Raw genomic sequence first — 22,453 nt, 5'->3', positions numbered from 1 at the left:
CACTGAGCCTGTGGCACAAACTAGAGAGTCCATGCAACCCAAGCTGAGTTTCAGATTTTTGCTTGTGGTGCACTGACTCTCTATTTGTTACAGGTTTACTATTGTGCTAATAAATTATGTTTATTACAAAATATATACACAAATGCAAATTGCAAAGAGATCAATGAAAGATAAACTTAAAAAAAAACAAGAAAATTACCCTCCAATTAAAATAAATGAATAAATTAAAAAACAACAATAAGACTGACTTAGGAATTGGTTCCACCCATAAGAAATCAACAGGCTTGGATTTATCCTCCCACTTTAAGCAGTTAAAATTTTGTGACTGTTTTTATACATAGTACAACATGCAGGACGCTGACGCCTGAGAGAAGGGGAAAAATGAGGTGAGAACTCCAATTTTCCCTAGCTTACTACCTGAAGAAGCTTTCCAAGTATTAGTGCAGGAAGAAGGAACCCAGCCAGAGACCAGCACTCTCCTAGATCTGAGGAAACAGAGCACAGCATTCAAGGAGGCTAGAATTCCTGGAACACAGGACAAGAGAAAGGGGAGCTGCACTGAGCAGGGAGGACTTCAGAGAGAGAGAACAGGAGTGAGAGATATTGATATTTGCACAGGGTTCCCTGGGAGTCCCCTGCTCTATTCTGATCAGCTCATATGTGTGCAGAATGTACCTAAAGCCAAGAAAAGAACCACCGAAAAGGATTGGGAGGAGCAATCCCAGAGCTCACAGAGGGATGGAGATAGTTCTTCTTCTTACCTTCCAGAGGGAAGAAAACACTCATAATATACAGGTATCATGTACATTACTCAGCAAGATATTACCTCAATAGTGAGGCAAATTAGCCCTAGATGAAGGAAAGATAGAGGCCATAAACTAGGAGCCACTGATGTGTTTTGTGTGGCCTTCACCGTTCCTAAAAATGACTATGCTCAGTTGCTAAGTCATGTGTGACTCCTTGAGACCTCATGGACTGTAGCCCTTCAGGCTCCTCTGTCCCTGGGATTTCCCAGGCAAGGATACTGGAGTGGGTTGCCATTTTATTCTGCAGGCATAGAATATGTTTTAGGGCAGTGAAACTATTCTGTATGAGATTATGGTAAATAGATGACACTGCATATTTGTCAAAACCCTTAGAATCTTACAGCATATAAAGTGAATCAATGTATACATATTAAAAAAATTTTGACATCAAGAATGGAATACTGAATTTGACTAAACAATCTAATTATATTGCAAATATTTAAAACTACCTCACTCAGATCCCCTGACTTAAGTAACTTTGGAAATGAATGGAGTTTGCAAGACTGAGAGCAAAAGATAAAAACACTGTAATCTAGTTGATAGTGTTCTTTCTCATAGGGGTACAGGTTAAGAATCTGGTTATGGTTACACATGCATACATGAATTAAGCAGTTTAAAGGATGGCACATGAGTATACATACATATATTTCTTTGTTCTGTGAGCTGAAATTGTCTAAGAGAAGTGATATTCCCCAAATCTGAAAGAAACAATGATGTAGAAAAAAGCACAGAACTTGGTGCCCAATACTCTTTTCCAATAAAAGGAACCAGACTTCTAGGAGAAATTACTGATTGTAGGGCTCAGATAAGAAATATAAAAGAGGAGTCTGGGGGGTCTTATTGTATCAAAAAGGTAGTGAAAAAAAACAGATCCTCACAGTAATGGACATATGTCAAAGAAGAAAGGAATGAACTTCCAATGGCCAAAACTAGAACAAGAAGAGCCACGTAATTAATTAAGTAAATCATCCTTTGATATATATACCCCAAAGTATAAAGCAACTACTTATAAAGTAATTCAGTGAGATCTACCAAAACAGGCATCCATGACAGGGGAGCATGGTGCTGTAGTGGGCCAGATGAGATGGTAGGGGTGAAGAAGATATCAATGCAGACAGAGTATCCTAGTACTGCAGAGTAGTAGGGAGTCAGAACTCAAATAGGGTGAAACGATAAGATCCACAAGAACAGGGAAGGGAGGTGTGTAGTATGAAGTGTGAGAACTTGAGCAGGGTAAAAAGGATATCCATCCCAGGACATATCGTGGGCAGTCAGTGGCAAAGTGGGATTAAGAGGCCTTCACAGAGCAGAGAAGTCTGCCACAAGAGTCAGTTTAGTCCAGAGGATAGGAGGCTGGCCAGGCATGCAGAGTAAAAACCTAAGCCCAGAGAAGTAGAAATCCACATGGAGGAGGCATATTTGTGTAGGAAGTCAGAGGCCAATCAAGGGGAGAAGGGCATCCATGCATGGAAGTGGGCAGCCCTGTGTGGGCAGTTAGAGGCTGAGTGGAATAAGGGGAGTATCTGAACATGGGGGTATCCCATTGCAGAGAATCAAAGCCCAAGCAGGGTAAGGGGAGTATGTTTATAAAACAGTTGCCTGAAGTGGGTGTCAGAGTCTGAATATGTTGAGAAAGGCATTCCAATGGGTTGGGGACAATTCAGAATTTTGTGATATCAGAGCCAGAGCTATGCAGGGACGATTCACATACAAAGGCATGCACACACACATGTACAATTCCCAGACTCTGTCCAATGAAGGGAACTGAGAAATAATGAGTACATACAAGTCTCATATATTGGATTCTGAATTCCATTTTCCCCTAAAAATTATAGGAACTTCTGGGAGAAACTGTTAATTCCATGGCAAGTTCAGGGAAAGAACAAGACGAGCCTGGATATCTTTTACAAAAAGCATCAAATTGTTTGAAGAATGATAGGAAAATATCAAAAGAACAGAGAGCCTATTTAAGGAGGTTTCCACTCTCCGAGGTTGGAATGATATAAACAATATGAACATCAAAATAAATACTGATAGTGACAAGTCATGATTCCTTTAGTAAAATAAAAGACTATTAATCAAATAGAGTTCATTAAATTGATAAATCTAAATTTTGGTGAGGAATAAAATATGTATGTACTTTGAAATACAAAAGAATGTCTTAATTACAAGATAGGAGAGAGTAACTTGACAGTGGAGAAGCTTGACAGCAACCACTTTAATCAAGTGATCCAAGTGAACATCATCAATATTGGGACATATTGAAATCATGAACCACTTGATAGAATGAGATGATATGAACACAGTATCATTTCCATCTTTTCCTGTCAAACATGCAAAAGATGATATTCATCATGAGCAAATGCTGGATGGAGCAAAGTTGAGGAGAATTACAAAATAGCTAACCTCTAGTTTTGGCATTCGAGGATCACTGCCTCACAGAATGAACTGGGAAATCTTTCTTTCCACTTTTATAGGTACATTTATAATGCATGTGTGGAGAATTAACATGACTTTTGTTTTACGTATTTTGTAGAATTCAGCAGTGAGGCTATCTAGAGCTAGGTACGGTAGAGGGACATTTGTGAGGTTGGATGGGCACAGAGTTAAAAATGAATAATCCTTTCTGTTTGCTTCAGATTTTTATTTTCTTCTTGAGTCAATTTCAGTCAACTATGTATTTCTAGAAATTTGTCCATTTCATATAAATTTTCTCATTAGTGCATATTCCAGATCGGGAAAGGGGTTGACAAGGCTATATATTGTCACCCTGCTTACTCAACTTATATGCAGAGTACATCATGAGAAATGCTGGACTGGATGAAGCACAAGCTGGAATCAAGATTGCTGGGAGAAATGCCAATAACCTCAGATATGCAGATGACACCACCCTTACAGCAGCAAGTGAAGAAGAACTAAAGAGCCTCTTGATGAAAGTGAAAGAGGAGAGTGAAAATGTTGGCTTAAAACTCAACATTCCAAAAACTAAGATTCATGGTATCTGGTCCCATCACTTCATGGCAAATAGATGGGGAAACAATGGCAACACTGAAAGACTTTATTTTGGGGGGGCTCCAAAACCACTGCAGATGATGACTGCAGCCAAGAAATTAGAAGATGCTTGCTCTTTGGAAGGAAAGCTATGACCAACCTAGACAGCATATTAAAAAGCAGAGCCATTACTTTGCCAACAAAGGTCCACCTTGTCAAAGCTGTGATTTTTCCAGTAGTCATGTATGGATGTGAGAGTTGGATTATAAAGAAAGCCGAGCACCAAAGAATTGATGCTTTTGAACTGTGGTGTTGAAGAAGACTCTTGAGAGTCCCTTGGACTGCAAGGAGATCCAACCAGTCCATTCTAAAGGAAATCAGTCCTGACTATTCACTGGAAGGACTGATGCTGAAGCTGAAACTCCAATACTTTGGCCACCTGATGTGAAGAACTGACTCATTTGAAAAGACTCTGATGATGGCAAAGATTGAAGTTGGGAGGAGAAGGGGACAACAGAGGATGAGATGGTTGGATGGAATTACCGGCTCAATGGACATGAATTTGAGTGAGCCCCAGGAATTGGTGATGGACAGGGAGGCCTGGCGTGCTGCAGTCCAGAGGGTCACAAGGAGTCAGACATGACTGAGTAACTGAACCATCTGACTGATTCCTTTATAATTTTATTTATTTCTCTAAGTGGTAGTTATTTTTCTTATTTTATTCCTAATTTTAGTAATTTGAGTCTTCTTCCTTCCTTGATCATAATCGCTAAAGTTGTGTTATTTTTTGACCTTTCTAAATAACCAAACTTTTATTTGTTGAGTATATTTGTGGTTATTCTATTCTCTACTTTATTTTGCTCTAATATTTATTGTTGACTATATCTGCCTATTTGAGTTCAGTTAGCTACATTCCCTAACTTAAGTGTGATGTGTTTTTGCTTTCATTGTCCTCAAAGTAATTCAAACCAATGTGCTTACCACAGATGCCAAAGTAGCTCAAGCTGATCAGTCATTTGAAGACCTAGAAGACTATCACCAAAAACAGATGTTCTATTCATCAGTTGGGATGGGTATACCAGAGTAGGAAGTCAAAATATGCCTGGAGTACCTGGCAAGTTTTGCCTTGGAGAACAGAATGAATCAGGGCAAAAGCTCACTAAATTCTGCCAAGAGGATGCACTCATCATAGCATATACCCTTTCTGAACAGCACAAGAGATAAGTTTACACATGGACATCACCAAATGGTCAACACCAAAATCAAATTGATTACATGTTTTGTAGCCAAAGATGGAGAAGCTGTATGCAGTCAGCAAAAACAAGATCTGGAGCTGATTGGCTCTGCTCATCAGCTTCTAATAGCAAAATTCAGGCTTAAACTAAAGAAAGTGTGGAAAACCACTAGGAGAGCCAGGTGTGACTGAAATCCAATCCCCTATGAATATGCAGTGGAGGTTCAAGGGATTCAAGGGATTAGATGCAGTTAACAGTGCACCTGAAAACCTATGGATGGAGGTCCATAACACTGTACATGAAGCAGTGAACAAAGCCATCCCAAAGAAAATGAAAAGCAAGAAGGCAAAGGGGTTATCTCAGGAGGCTTTCAAATAGCTGAAGAAAGAAGAGAAGCAAAAACCAAGGGAGAAAGGAAGGGTGCATCGAGCTAAAGGCAGCATTCCAAAGAAGAGCACCCAGAGACAAGAAGGCCTTCATCAATGAACAGTGCATAAAACTAGAAGAAAACAACAGCAGAGGAAAGAATAGAGATCTCTTCATGAAAACTGGAAATATCAAGGGAGCATTTTGGCCATAGATGAGCACAATGAAGAATAGCAACTGTAGAGACCTAGTAGACGCTGAAGAGATCAAGAGGAGATGGAAACAATACATGGAAGAACTGTACAAAAAAGATTCCAATGAACGAGATTATTATGTTGGTGTGGTCAGTCACCCAGAGCCAGGTATTCTGGAGTGGGAAGTCAAGAGGGCCTTAGGAAGCTCTACTGTTAATAAGGCTAGAGGATGAGATGGGATTCCAGTTGAAATATGCAATTCCCAAAAGGATGATGCCTTCATGGTGCTGCATTCAATATGTCAGCAAATAAGGAAGATGCAGCTGTGGCCATAGGACTGCCAAAGGTCAATTCTCATCACGATTCCCAAGAAGGGTAGTACTGAAGAATGTGCTAGCCATCTGACAATTAAAAGCCTTGAGTAATGAGCACATAGTTTCTCAAAACCATACAAAGAACACACATAATAAAGTCAAGATTCTGATAACATACATATATGCTTGTAAGTAAAACTTCAGGGTAAATGTACAACTGCAACTGGTTGTAACACAGATTTGGTTAACATCGAGTAAGTTTATAAGACAATCAAATGATATTAGGCAAAATCAAAACAAACAATATTAGGCATGCTGCCTGACGTCTTCTTACTTCCACTTATGAGCTGTGTGATCTTAGGCATGTAGCCAACCTCTCTGTGCTTCCAATTCTGAGCTGTGTAATCTTAGGCAAGTTGCCTGATCCAGGTGTGCTTCCACTTAAGAGCTGTGTGATTTAAGCCAGTTGCCTGACTTCTCTGTGCTTCCATTTCTGACCTTTCTGATCTTAGGCAAGTTGCCTGACCTTTCTGTGCCTCTACGTCTGAGCTGTGTGATCTTAGACAAGTTTACTAACCTCACTGTGCTCCCACATCTGTGCTCTATGACCTTAGGCAAGTTGCCTGACATCTACTTGCTTCCCATTCTTAGCTCTCTGATCTTAGGCAAGTTACCTCACCTCTCTGTGCTTCCATATCTTTGCTGTGTTCAGTTCACTTTAGTCTCTCTATCCTGTCTGACTCTGTGTGACCCCAGGGACTACAGCAGGCCAGGGTTCCCTGACCATCACCAACTCCCAGAGCTTGCTCAAACTCCTGTACATCGAGTCTGTGATGCCATTCAACCTACTCATCATCTGTCATCAACTTGGATTCCTGCAAGCAAAATTTCCAGCATTTGGGTCTTTTCCAGAGAGTCAGTTTTTCACATCAGGTGGGCAGAGTATTGGAGCTTCAACTCCAGCATCAGTCCTTCCAATGAATATTCAGCACTGATTTCCTTTAGTATGGACTGGTTTCATCTCCTTGAACTCAAGAGACTATCAAGGGTCTTCTCCAATACCGTAGTTCAAAGCATCATTTCTTCAGTGCTCAGCTTTCTTTACCATCCAATTCTCATATACATACATGACTACTGGAAAAACCACAGCTTCGACTAGAGGGACCTTTGTCAGTAAAGTAATGTCTCTGCTTTTTCATATGCTGTCAAGATTGGTCAGAGTTTTCTTTCAGCGAGAAGTGTCTTTTAATTTCCTGGCTGCAGTCACCATCTGCAGTCATTATGGAGCCCATGAAAATAAAGCCTGATACTATTTTCATTGTTTCTTTTCTATTTGTCAAAAAGTGATTGGACTTGATGCCATGATCTTCGTGGGTTTTTTTTAAACAGTCATTTTACACTTGAGTGTTGAGTTTTAAGCCAGCTTTTTCACTCTCCTCTTTCACTTTCATCAAGAGGCTCCATAGTTCTTCGCTTTCTACCATTAGGGTGGCGTCATTTGCATATCTGAGGTTATTGGTATGTCTTCTTGAAATCTCGATTCCTCCGTGTGCTTCATCCAGCCTGGTCTTTCCCTCAAAGTACTCTGCATATAATTTAAATGAGAAGGGTGACAATAAACAGCCTTGTCATTCTCCTTTCCCAGTTTAGAACTGGCCTGATGTTCCATGTCTAGTTCTAACTGTTGCTTCTTGACCCATATGCAGATTTCTCAGGAGGCAGGTAAGGTGGTCTGGTATTCCCATCTCTTTAAGTATGTTCCACAGTTTGTTGTGATCCACACATTGTAAGGCTTTGGTCTAACCAAGAAAGCAAAAGTAGATGTTTTGTCTGGAACTCTCTTGCTTTTTCTATGATCCAATAAAAGTTGGCAATTTGCTCTATGGTTCCTCTGCCTTTTCTAAATCCAGCTTGAACATCTGGAATTTCCCGGTTCTTATACTGTTGAAGCCTAGCTTCGAGAATTTGGAGTACTCTTTTGCTAGCAAGTGAGATGAGTGCCATTGTGTGTTAGTTTGAACATTCTTTGGCATTGGCTTTCTTCGGGATTGCAATGAAAACTGACCTTTTCCAGTCCTGTGGCCACTGCTGAGTTTTGCAAATTTGCTAGAATATTGACTGAAGCACTTTCACAGATTTGAAATAGTTCAACTGAAATCCCATCACTTCAAATAGCTTTGTCCATAGTGATGCTGCCTCAGTCCCACGTGACCTTGCCTTCCAGGATGTCTGGCTGTAGGTGAGTGATCACACCATTGTGATTATCTGGGGGCATTAAAGCCTTTCTTGTATCATTCTTCTGTGTATTCTTGTCACCTCTTCTTATTATCTTCTGCTTCTTTTAGGTCCATACCATTTCTCTCCTTTATTGTGCCCTTATTTTTCATTTCTTTTCCTTAGATTTGAGAGATCAAAGATTACATGGGAAGAGATTCACATTATATGAAAAAAGAAAAAAAAATCAAGTAGTAGCGGTTTCCCATTGAGCTGCCTTTTTCACTGGTGGTGGGAAGATTTTCAGTGCTCCAATGAGTAAGTCCTACAGCCTACTGCAGTTTCACTTTGTACTAGACCAACCCATGGTAACGTCTTAAAGGAAGCTGTGCTTTGGCTGGTACCGAGTTATAATTAATTGCTTTTTAGCACTACAGTTAACAGACCTTCTTCCTCAAATATATACATGTCCATAATTTTTGCTATTATTGTCCACCAACACTAAATGAGGATCAAGCCTGTGCCAAACTTCATATGAAAAAAGGGAAATATTCACAGTTGTGCTGCCTCACTTTCAAGAAAGCATTTTCCATTAGCCATCGAACATATATTCATTGCTTAAGCTCACTTCAGAGTCCAAGCACAAAAATTTCAAAGGCAGAGTCATTGATACGTTTCTTTAACAATAGTAAGCACTAGATCACAGACCTGTATGATAGTGAAGCTTAAACAGCTAAAACTGTGTACCATACCTTCTTATTAGCTGCTAGACCAAAGCTTAAGTCAGAGTTTGATTTCCATCTTTCAGATCTTGCGCTCCAATGCCAAACAGAGGGAATTTGACAGGATGCTTCCCTAATTAAATTCGGTAGTTCCAGTTTTCTAGCTGCAAACACACAAAAGCAAATGCTTAAAGATTTTTACTTGTTTAATCTGTGTATGTGGGTGCACACAAAGTCAGGCAACTTGCCTAGGATCAGCAATCTCAGATGTGGAAGCATCCCTTGGAGAAGGAAATGGCTACCCACTCCAGTATTCTGGCCTGGAGAATGCCATGGACAGCCCATGGGGTTGTAAAGAGTCGGACAGGACTGAGCGACTTTCACTTCACCTTACTTCACTTCACTGAGCAGACTAATTATAACAGATGCTAGATCTCAGGAGTGGCTCCATAATTAACAGAATACAATAAAGAATAAAATATGGGGCCCCTGCTTCAAAAATGCTTCAAACTTTCAAGATGGTCACAGCAGATCATGAAATCATGGTTGAGGCCCATCCAAGCACCCAAGAATAGGGCCTGGTGTAATTGCACAGAACAGATAACCATGAAGCCCATCTTAATTCACTTTGGCCCAAGGGTAGGATCTTAGGGAACTCCTCCTGTTATTCCTTAGTTGCTCTGAAAGCCTAAGGGAGGGAGTTCAAAGCTTTGAACTAAGGGGCTAGGGAAGCCCTAGAAGACAGAAGACAGATGGCCAAGAGAGGGAACATGGCTTAAGGCACTGTATATAGACCAATCATTTGCAAAATGTGCAATATTTTAAAGCCCTATCATAATGAAAAGCAATTTTAAAAAGTGAGATTAAAAACTACAATTTTAGAAAATTTGGGGTCACATTACTTAAAGGTAAATAAATCTCTACAGATATAGGGTCAGGAGTTCCAGGGGTCCTTTTGCAGGGTCCAACACTGTGAAGATTTGGTGTCACATGGTTGGCATATGCCGTGTATTAGGCCAATTGTGGTAGGGACTTCTAGCTTTATGGCAGGGAATCCATAAATCTTTGATTAGAAGAGCTTGTTGTGCATGGTCTGAACAGGTCAATGGAAATAATAGGTCTTGAAAATCCATTCAGCCTCCAAGAATGGGGTTGCCAAACATTTCCCTGTCTATGGTGAAGTCCACCCCCATTCTTATTTTCTTTTATGATTTTCTTTCACAATTGTCCTTGTGATTTTTTAATAATAACAAAGTAGGAAAATATTAACAAAGTGATTAGATAAATGTGCCCTGTGTATCTCTTAACTCTCAGTAAGCCAGATGTGTGTATCATACTAGGCTGTAGTGAAATTTGATAGCTGAAATTTGGTCTTCAATAAAAGTCCCAGTGCAAATAATCGAGCTAGCCTTTAAAGGTCAAGCTTTTTTGAAATTGTCTTACATTTTGGTGACTGAAGAAATGTGCTTTTTCTTATCCTTCATTCTTTTTTTTTTTCAGGGATGAAATTAGAATGATCCTTCTGCATAGCAGGAATTTTCCTGGTGGCTCAGTGGGTAAAGAGCCTGGCTGCAGTATGAAACAGCCGTGTTCAATCCCTGGCTTTGGAAGATATCCTGGAGAAAGAAATAGCAACACATTCCAGTATTCTTGCTGCAGAATTCCATGGACAGAGGAACCTGGGGTCCTACAGTCCATGGAGTCATAAAGAGTCAGACACAACTGAGTGACTAACACTTTCACTTTCACTGCATAGCAAGAAATGAGCCAACACCAGACAACCTTAAAAAGTACTCAAGGCTTGTCTTTCCAAAACTAGTATCTCCCACATGTTTTTGAAATACTATGGAATATCTTGAATCCTAGGCCTATACCTATAGTCAAAACTATCTCCAACCTCACTTTTTCTTGGTGTCTTATTCACTTAAGACCTTATTTTCTACTGAAAAAATTATCAAACTGATAGACTCAGTTCAGTTAAGAATTGAAGGATATAATCCAGGGAAATTACTAATGATATAAGCTTTTTGGCATGCAAAATTAACAGTGATAAAAGAGGCTTCTTTCGTGAAGTTCCAGAGAATCCCAAATAAAATATATTGCCATTTTCAAAAGATACATGTGTTATTTTTTATCACTTAAAACATCCAATAAGAAATGTGCCAAAGAAGACCACATGCATCCCAGGAAAGCCTTTGTTTTTAATCTCAAACTTATTATGATTCTACCAAGAGATAGCCATCAGGGCAAGAGAAATTTGTCTTCAATAACACGGTAAATATTGCATATAAAAAGTTTTTTAAAAACAGGAAAAAAAAAAGAAAAAAAAACCCAACACATTCTAAACCAACTATGTGCTGTGCTTAGTCTCTCAGTCATGTCCACCTCTTTGCAACCCCATGGACTATACTTCAAGTTAAAAAAGAAAATTGTGTTTAAAATACATAAAAACATGCATCTTTTGAGGATGTGGCTAAAAACTCACCATGTCTACTTTAAACACTGCATTCACTAATAACAAGATGAAATTCAGGGCATGACTTTCTCATGTCAGTTCTACACTGTCTCAGATTTCCTATATTAGTGACAAAAATCTAAAAACATAGAACAAGTAAGTCTTCTTTCTTTTTCCATGTATCTTAATTGAGTTCTCTATCTCTCCCAGTTTTTTCTCTGTAGCCCTTAGTGATTATATGATATATTTGGCTTCTTGGCTTATTGTATCAGTTCAGTTCAGTTCAGTCGCTCAACGCCATGTCCAACTCTTTGCAACCCCGTGAATCACAGCACACCAGGCCTCCCTTTCCATCATCAACTCCTGGAGTTCATCCAAACTCATGTGCATCGAATCGGTGATGCCATCCAGCCATCTCATCCTCTGTCGTCCCCTTCTCCTCCTGCCCCCAATCCCTCCCAGCACCAGGGTCTTTTCCAATGAGTCAACTCTTCACATGAGGTGGCCAAAGTATTGGAGTTTCAGCCTCAGCATTGGTCTTTCCAAGGAACACTCAGAACTGATCTCCTTTAGAATGGACTGGTTGGATCTCCTTGCAGTCCAAGGGACTCTCAAGAGTCTTCTCCAACACCACAGTTCAAAAGCATCAATTCTTCAGTGCTCAGCTTTCTTCACAGTCCAACTCTCATATCCATACATGACCACAGGAAAAACCATAGCCTTGACTAGATGGACCTTTGTTGGCCAAGTAATATCTCTGCTTTTGAATATGCTATCTAGGTCGGTCATAACTTTCCTTTCAAGGAGTAAGCGACTTTTAATTTCATGGCTCCAATCACCATCTGCAGTGATTTTGGGGGCCTCAAAAAATAAAGTCTGACACTGTTTCCAGTGTTTCCCCATCTATTTCCCATGAAGTGATGGGACTAGATATCTCTCCCTAATTTAGGAATAAAATATAAAATCCATGAGGAAATAGATTTTTTTTTAACCGCTGTATGTCCAGTACCTGAAAAACACTGACCCACAGTAGGTGCTTAAAAATCATCAGATGTATGAAAGTGAATGGCATCACTATAGTAAGAGAGATAAAAAACACACATTCTATTGTAAATGAACAACATAAAAGGAGCTGAATGGCTGACAGGATTGCCTTTTTTTTTTTTTTTTTTTTACTTTATTTTACTTTAAAATACTGTATTGGTTTTGCCATAAATTGACATGAATCAGCCACGGGTGTACATGAGTTCCCAAACATGAACCCCCCTCCCACCCCATATCATCTCTCTGGATCATCCCCGTGCACCAGCCCCAAGCATCCTGTATCCTGCATCGAACATAGACTGGCGATTCATTTCTTACATGATAGTATACATGTTTCAATGCCATTCTCCCAAATCATCCCACCCTCTCCCTCTCCCTCTGAGTCCAAAAGTCTGCTCTACACATCTGTGTCTCTTTTGCCATCTCGCATAAAGGGTCATCATTACCATCTTTCTAAATTCCATATATATGTTTTAGTATACTGTATTGGTGTTTCTCTTTCTGGGTTACTTCACTCTGTATAATTGGCTCCAGTTTCATCCACCTCATTAGAACTGATTCAAATGTATTCTCTTTAATGGCTGAGGAATACTCCATTGTGTATATGTACCACAGCTTTCTTATCCATTCATCTGCTGATGGACATCTAGGTTGTTTCCGTGTCCTGGCTATTATAAACAGTGCTGCGATGAACATTGGGGTACATGTGTCTCTTTCTATTCTGGTTTCCTCGGTGTGTATGCCCAGTGGTGGGATTGCTGGGTCATAAGGCAGTTCTTTTTGCAATTTTTTAAGGAATCTCCAAACTGTTCTCCATAGTGACTGTACTAGTTTGCATTCCCACCAACAGTGTAAGAGGGTTCCCTTTTCTCCACACCCTCTCCAGCATTTATTGCTTGCAGACTTTTGGATCGCAGCCATTCTGACTGGTGTGAAGTGGTACCTCATTGTGGTCTTGATTTGCATTTCTCTAATAATGAGTGATGTTGAGCATCTTTTCATGTGTTTGTTAGCCATCTGTATGTCTTCTTTGGAGAAATGTCTATTTAGTTCTTTGGCCCATTTTTTGATTGGGTCGTTTATTTTTCTGGAATTGAGTTGCATAAGTTGCTTGTATATTTTTGAGATTAGTTGTTTGTCAGTTGCTTCATTTGCTATTATTTTCTCCCATTCTGAAGGCTGTCTTTTCACCTTGCTTACAGTTTCCTTTGTTGTGCAGAAGCTTTCAATTTTAATTAGATCTCATTTGTTTATTTTTGCTTTTATTTCCAGAATTCTAGGAGGTGGATCATAGAGGATCCTGCTGTGATTTATGTCGCAGAGTGTTTCGCCTATGTTCTCCTCTAGGAGTTTTTTGTATCTATATTTGTATATGTATTTAAATGCATTCATCTGAAAGAGCAATGCTGAGTTAATTTCCTCCCATTTCAAAAAATGACTAATATTTATATTGATAAAGCTGTACAATAATCTTTTGCCCCATTCTCAATGTTGTTTCTGTTAGGTCCATAGCATTTTGGGACCTAACAGAAGCAGAAGATATTAAGAAGAGTTGGCAAGAATACACAGAAGGACTATACAAAAAGGATCTTCATGACCCAGAGAATCACGATGGTAAGATCACTCACCTAGAGCCAGACATTCTGGAATGTGAAGTCAAGCAGGCCTAAGGAAGCATCTCTGGAACAAAGCTACTGGAGGTGATGGGATTCCAGTTGTGCTATTTCAAATCCTAAAAGATGATGCTGTGAAAGTGCTTCACTCAATATGCCAGAAAATTTGGAAAATTCAGTAGTGGCCTCAGGACTGGAAAAGGTCAGTTTTCATTCCAATCCCAAAGAGAGGCAATGCCAAAGAATGCTCAACTACCACACAGTTTCACTCATCTCACACGCTAGAAAAATAATGCTCCAAATTCTCCAAGCCAGGCTTCTACAGTACATGAACTGTGAACTTCCAGACGTTCAAGCTGCATTTAGAAAGTGCAGAGGAACCAGAGATCAAATTGACAACATATGTTGTCATCAAAAAAGCAAGAAAGTTCCTGAAAAGCATCTACTTCTGCTTTATTGATTATGCCAAAGCCTTGGAGTGTGTGGATTACAACGAACTCTGGAAAATTATTAAAGAGATGGGAATACCAAACCACATGACCTGCCTCCTGAGAAATCTGTATGCAGGTCAAGAAGCAACAGTTAGAACTGCCATGGAACTACAAACTAGTTACAAATCAGGAAAGAAGTACGTCAAAGGTATTATTGTCACTCTGCTTATTTAACTTACATACAGAGTACATCATGAGAAATGCTGGACTGGATGAATTACAAGCTAGAATCAGGATTGCTGGGAGAAATATCAATAACTTCAAATATGCAGATGACACCACCCTTATGGCAAAGAGTGAAGAACTAAAGAGCCTCTTGATGAAAGTCAAAGAGCAGAGTGAAAAAGTTGACTTAAAACTCAACATTCAGAAAACTTAGATCATGTCACCTAGTCCCATCACTTCCTGGCAAATAGATGGGGAAACAGTAGAAACAGTGACAGACTTTATGTTTTTCGGTGGCAAAATCACACAGATGGTGACTGCAACCATGAAATTAAAAGATGCTTGCTCCTTGGAAGAAAAGTTTTGACCAACCTAGGGTCAGGAAGATCCACTGGAGAAGGAAATGGCAACCCACTCCAGTATTCTTGCCTGGAGAATCCCATGGATGGAGGAGCCTGGTGGGCTACAGTCCATGGGGTCGCAAAGATTCGGACACGACTGAGCGACTTCACTTTCACTTTCACTTTCAGACAACGTATTAAAATGCAGAGACATTCCTTTGCTAACAAAGGTCCATCTAGTCATAGCTGTGGTTTCTCTGGTAGTCATAAATGGATGTGAGAGTTGAACTATAAAGAAAGCTGAGAACCACAGAATTGATGTTTTGAACTGTGCTGTTGGAGAAGACTCCTCAGAGTCCCTTGGACAGCAAGGAGAACTATGCCATCCATCCTAAAGGAAATCAGTCCTGAATGTTCACTGGAAGACTGATGCTGAAGCTGCAACATCAATACTTTGGCCATGAAATGTGAAGAGCTGACTCACTTGAAATGACCCTGATGTTGGGAAAGATTGAAGGTGGAATGAAAAGGGCATCACAGAGGATGAGATGGTTCGATGACATCACCTACTCAATGGACATAGGTTTGAGTAAACTCTGGGCATTGGTCATGGAAAGGGAGGCCTGCTGTGCTGCAGTCCATGAGGTTGCAAAGAGTCAGACATGACTAAGCAACTGAATTGAACTGAACTGAACAATGATGTTTAGTTTATATCACTATTTTTTTCTTCTGAAAAAGTTTATTTTCTTTTTTAATGCTTTATTTTATATTGGAGTGCAATTGGTTAGCAATGTTGCATTAACTTCTAGTGTACAGCAAAGTGATTGAATTATAGATATATGAATATGTATATATACATATATATTCTTTTTCAAATTCTTTTCCCATTTAGGTTCTTACAGAGTATTCAGCAGAGTTCCCTGTGATATAGAGTTTTAGGTTATCCATTTTAAATAGAGCAGTGTGTACACATCAATCCAAAACATATTTAATTGATAAATGTCTTTTATCATAAGTCACTTTAAATCAGCGTGGGAAGTAATCAGAATGTACATTTTCCTAATGGTAACATTAATTAGTAAAATATTCCTTAGGCACAATACCAGACATTTGAACACAAGTGTCTCTTCTCTTCAAAATCAAAAGCATAAGAAAGTATTGAGTAAAATGGTCTTCCCCCAAAGAGAAGTAGCACATTCTCTTTACTGACAGGAAAAACAAGAATGTTAATAACTGAACTATATTTAAGTTAAACTAGTTAAAACCGAACATTATATTTTCTTTAAATTGATGTTTGACTCAGGTGCTTGCTAATTTATCTTCCCTGCTTATAGAGTACAGGGAAGAGCATTTGGACTTTCATAATTACAAAATATCCTGAGAGAAAATTAATTTTGTTAGCAAATAGCAAATAATTTAGTTACTATTCTTTTTGAAATATATTTTCTTCAATGACTATACCAACATATTTTATGAGTGTTCTCTCTTTCTAACATTATATAAATGGATTCATTTGAATCTTAATGGAGAAGAAGCACAGACTATTCAAAACTTGAATAATGAACATGAAGTTTTTTAAAACAATATGAAGAAGAAATATAATAAAGTTAAGATTCTGATAAAATATATAAATGCTTTTAATAAAACTTCATGATAAATGTGCCACTACATCTGCAACTGGTATTAATATCTATTTGGTTCACATCTAGTAAGTATATAAGATAATCAAACAAACCAAAAATAAGGGGGAGAAGTTCATGCTGAACTGAAACTCTTGTAGAGCCACTAAACAACAGTGGACAAAGCAATACTCAGGAAAAGAAAATGTCAGTGTTGCTCAATGAAAATAATTTTCTTCCAATATACATTATTTCAAGTTATGAGTCCTTCATGAAAATATTGTTGGCGAACTAATTAAGCAAAGTAAGCACTGATGGCATAAACAGCAGCAGAAGTTTTGCTGAGCAGATCTATTTAAACCTCAGATTAAAGATAAAACATTTGAAGAACTGATGGTAATAAACACAATGGAAATGTTCCAGTGGAAATATGGAAATAAGATCACCTTTTAGAGTAAACTGGTGAAATTAGAGCAATGAGATACCACTACACATATATCGGAAAGGTCAAACGCAAAAATCTGACAAAGCATTTACCTGCAAAGATGAGGAACAATAGGAACTCTCATTTGTTGTTAGTGGGATTACAAAATGGTAGAGTCAGTTGGGAAGCAATCGCTTACAGAGCTAAATATTGTCATACCACATGATCCAACAATTACCCTCCTAGTTAGTTAGTTCAACAAATGATAGCTAATGCCCACATAAAAACATGCACATCAATTTTATAACAGCTTAATTCATACTCTCTCTCTCTCTCTCTCTCTCTCTCTCTCTCTCTCTCTCTCTCTCTCTCTCACACACACACACACACACACACACACACACAAATTAGAAGCAACCAGTTCAGTTCAGTTCAGTCGCTCAGTCGTGTCTGACTCTTTGTGATCCCATGAATTGCAGCATTCCAGGCCTCCCTGTCCATCACCAAATCCCGGAGTACACTCAAGCTCATGTCCATCAAGTTGGTGATGCCATCCAGCCATCTCATCCTTTTTCATCCCCTTCTCCTCCTGCTCCAATCCTTCCCAGAATCAGAGTCTTTTCAAAGTGTCCTTTAATAGACATATGGATAAACAAACAATGGTACATCAACATAATGGAATATTATTCAAGAATAAAAAGAAACAAGCTATCAAATCACAAAAAGAAATGAATGAAACCTGAGTGAATGTTATTAAGTAAAGCAAGCTAGTCTGAAATAGGTTATACACTGCATGGAGCCAATTGTACAACATTCTGGGAAAGATAAAACTGCAGAGCAGATAAAAAATATCAGAGGCTTTTTTCTTTTGCATCACAATAGTTTTATTAGTCTGAATACAGTATGTCAACCTTCAGCAATTCCTCTCCTACACTGACGCACAAATCCACTCAATTGGAGTCTTCATTGCCCCAGAGCTCATATACTGTAATGTTATTCTGTGCGTCTGCAGAACCTCGACACTGGCAGGGTTGAGGTTAGCACTGGTTAATAGTTTCAGATTCCACACCCTGGACACATATTTCACAAGGTCCATCTCAAGCAGGATTAAGGTGTCAAACATATAGTCTTTTCTGGGGAATCCTTTTTTCTTTTTCTTTTCCAGAGAGCCAAATGAACCACCCTAACAGGCAGGAGGAGTCTGCAGATTACTCTCCCCACTCTCTCCTGCCAACTTCACTGTCACATATATCAGCACAGTGAAAAAAAAGCCAGAGCAATGTACCTCAAACCAGTCTTGGGCATGCTCTGGTAGATTCTGCCAAATTCTGCCAAATTCTGCTAGAAAGTGTCCTCCGCAGAGGACTTTACCCTGGAGCTCCCCTGAGCCAAGAGGAAATGGCTCCTGGTGTGCTGGTCTGCCCTGGTACCTGGAAACTGAGGATCAGGAAGGGCTGGGCCCTTGGTGATGTCATAAAGGGCCCATGTGGCCATTGTGAAAGGAGGTTTGCAGGGCCAACTGGAAGTAGGTCTTAAAGGGAAATGGGGACATTTTCAGCGGGCAAATGAAAAAGAGTTGGGGAGTGACAAAATGCCATCTGCTTACCAGTGTATTTTTTCTGAACCTGATGTTCTACTGGAAGGGTGGATATGTCTTCTACTCTCATTAATCCATTTGTTGAATCCAGATGCTGGACTGAGCAGAACGGAGCCTTGGGCATGTGTCCCTGTGGAGCAGAGAGCCAAGTGAGAAAGAAAGATATTAAAGCAGAGGTCAGAAACTAGGAGCCACTTATATGTTTTGTGTGGACTACACTCTTTCTATAAATGACTGTGGTCAGTCGCTAAGTTGTGTCTGAGTCCTTGAGACCTCATGGACTGTAGCTCAATAGGCTCCTCTGTCCCTGGGATTTCCCAGGCAAGAATCCTGGAGTGGGTTGCCATTTCCTTTTCCAAGCATAGGGGATGTTTTAGGGCAGTGAAACTATTCTGTGTCATGTTATGGTAAATACATGGGACTATATATTTGTCAAAACCCATAGAATCTTAACAGCAAGAAAAGTGAATCAATGTATGCATATTCAAAAAAAAAAACATTTTGACATCAAGAATGGAATGCAGAATTTGACCAAACAATCAAATTATATTACAAATGTATGAAATCACCTCACTAAGATCCGCTGAATTAAGTAACTTTGGAAATGAATAGATTTTGCAAGACTGAAAGCAAAAGATAAAACCACTGAAATCTAGTTGATAGTGTTTTTTCTCATAGAAGTAAAGGTTAACAATCCTGATACTGTTACACATGCATACTTAAACAGTTTCATAGATGGCACATGTATATTCATACATATATATTTCTTTGTCTGGTTAGCTGAAAGGGTCTAAGAGAAATGATACTCCCAAATAATGAAAGAAATAAGCACATATCTTGGTTCCCAATATTAATTTCCAGTAAAAGAGACCAGGCTTCTTGGAGAAATTAGTGATTGTAGGGCTCAGGGAGGAAATATAGAAGAGGAGTCTGAGGGAACTTATTCTAGCAAAAAGGAAATTCTAAAAATATAATTAAAAAGCCCCAGAGTAATGAGATTATGTCAAAGAAGACAAGACTGAGCTTCCAATAGCCAAAACTGTAACAAGATGAGCAACATAATAAATTAAGTAAGTCATCTTTTGGGATTATCCCCCAAAGTATAAAATGAATATCTATGGGTCCATAATGATATAAATAAATGATTGAATACATGTGAGACAATAGACCAATTTCTCATGCAGAAAAATTTCAGATAGTTGACATAGGTAACTTGGCTCTCAGGGAGGTGGAGTGTAACTCCCTGTTCCTGAAGAGTGAGTTACACGTAGTGACTTCCTTCTAAAAGATACAACAATATGGAGAGGAAGAAAAAGAGTAACTTGACAGTGGAATAACCTGACAAACACTACTTCAGCCAGGTGGTAAAGATCAGCTTTAACAGTGATAAGGCTTGTTGATCGTATCACATGATTAAAAGGACATTCCACCTCTGCAGTCTTCTTCCCCCAAAATCCATGAAGTGACAGTGAAAGTGAAAGTTGCTCAGTCGTGTCCAGCTCTTCAAAACACCATGGACTATACTGTCCATGGAATTCTCTAGGCCAGAATACTGGAGTTGGTAGCCTTTCCCTTCTCTAAGAGATCTTCCAACCCAGGGATCAAACCCAGGTTTCCTCCATTGCAGGTGGATTCTTTACCAGCTGAGCCACAAGGGAACTTCCCCCCTAAAATCCATAGTCCCAAGCTAATAGGAAAATCATCAGACAAATTCAAATTGGGAAACTTTTTATAAAATACCTGATAGTATTCCTCAAAAATATCAAGGTCATAAAAAATAAGAGAAGTATGTGAAATTGTCACATCCAAGAACATGAAAAGCATGGCTACTACATGCAATGTGGAATCCAGGATGGGTTCCTTGCATAGAAAAAGGATGTTAGGTAAAAATTAAGAAAACCTTAGCAGGAAAAATCTTAGAAATAATGTAGGCACTCTAGTTTATAACAATATGGGTGATATTTGGGAACTTTCTGATAATAAGGAAAATATCTTTGCTTTCTTGTAAATCTAAAATCATTCCAAAGTTTTTTAAAGTTTATTTTCAAATCATAGAGCAATAAAGGCAACATTAACATTGTTTCCTGATGACATAATTGTGTATCTGGAGACTCCAAGAGAAAAGTACTCTATACAGTTAGCCTTTCCTATGCATGTGTTTCACATTCAAGTATTCATTCAACTATATATTAAAAAAAAAAAATCCAGAAAGTTCCAAAAGTCAAGCTGCAAATTTAACATGTGCTGGCAACTGTTTACATATATTTTACATTGTATTAGGTTCGTAAGAAATTTAGAGATGATTTAAAGTATATGGGAGGACGTGTGTAGTTTATATGCAAATACTAAAATGATATGCTACTTATTTAAGGGACTTGAATGTCTGTGGATTCCAGTATCTGATGTTTGGCAGGGGTGTCCTAGAACCAATCTCCCACAGATATCCAGGGAAAGCTGTATTTTAAAGGAATTGACCTAGATGGTTGGATAAAAATAATAATATATAAAACAGTGTTCCTAAATACTAACAAGTAATTACGTTTATAAAGGAAGACACCATTTATAATAGCTACAAACAGATAAATATTAAGAATATATTTAAGAACAAATATGCAATAGCTATTTGAAAAAAATTCTGAAATGCCACTGAAAATGCAATAAAATGGAAAGATATCTCTTGGGGAAGATGAAAATATTTTATATAGGTATCAATTGTCCCCAAATTATTCTATAATTACTATAAGATTTCAGCAAAAATACTAATATGTTTGGTGTGGGAAATAAGCTAATTCTTAAACATATATGGAAAAATAAACACATAATAAGAAGCAGGATATTTCTGAAAAAGAATAATGAGCATGAAGGCTATACTTACCTTTTAAAGCATGTGGATAGCTGACATACTTACATAGAGAAGTACTGTTATACAACTAGTACTGGTACATGGCTAGCCTTAGTTCATGAGGTAACAAATGAAAGCAGAAATCAACTCAACTACACACACACATACACAAACCTACAGCTTTTGTCTGAATGTGGCACCCACAAAATTTATGTTTTGATAATTAGGCTGTATTTAAGTGTCTGTGGAAATGAGGACCATTCCACTTTCCTCTGACAAGGTGGTCTTAGAGCAACTTGAAGAACATCTAATTCTGGGCCACCTACAAGGAAACTTCCATCTCACTTTATTTTCTCAGTGTTCATGTAGCTTGCCTCAGTTTTCTAGTTTCCAGTTTGAAATCCCTATCTTCAGACTGTGAGAATGCACTGAATACACTTGCCCTTGCTCCTCTTGGAGCTGTCTTTTGCCGTTTTGAAGACTCACACTGGTCTGCTCCATATTCCCTCAACATGCCTATATAGACCCCTCCCCAGGCAGCAAAACCCTTATGCTTTATGATGTCAGCAAGTTACTTCCCCAGGCAGTGGTGGCTGTGGCTGAGCCTTGACATCACACAGCCTCATCCTGACACCATCCTCCTCTCTCTAAATCCACACTGATGTGTCACATGTCAGGGGTAGTGTGTCACCTACAAACCTGGCTTCACAGTCACAGTATTTGGGCTTTCATTCCATTCTCTCTCACCTTTCAACATTATCTAGTTTTGAATATCTTGCCTAAAATCCCTCCATGATAATTCAGCCCTATTTAAGTGTCTGTGCAAAAGATCATTCCATTTTCCTCTTAAAAAGAGGTCTTAAAGCACCTTGAAGGCCATTTAATTCTGGGCCACCTACCAGAAAACTTTCATCCCATTTCCTTTTCTGTGTTCACCTAGCTCTCCTCAGTTTTCCCGTTTCCAGGCTGAAACACCTGTTTTCAGGCTGTGAGATTGCCCTGAATAACCTTCCCCTGGCT

Source organism: Budorcas taxicolor, chromosome X (assembly GCF_023091745.1).
Source record: "Budorcas taxicolor isolate Tak-1 chromosome X, Takin1.1, whole genome shotgun sequence".
NCBI lineage: Eukaryota > Metazoa > Chordata > Mammalia > Artiodactyla > Bovidae > Budorcas > Budorcas taxicolor.
This window is presented reverse-complemented; position numbering follows the sequence as displayed.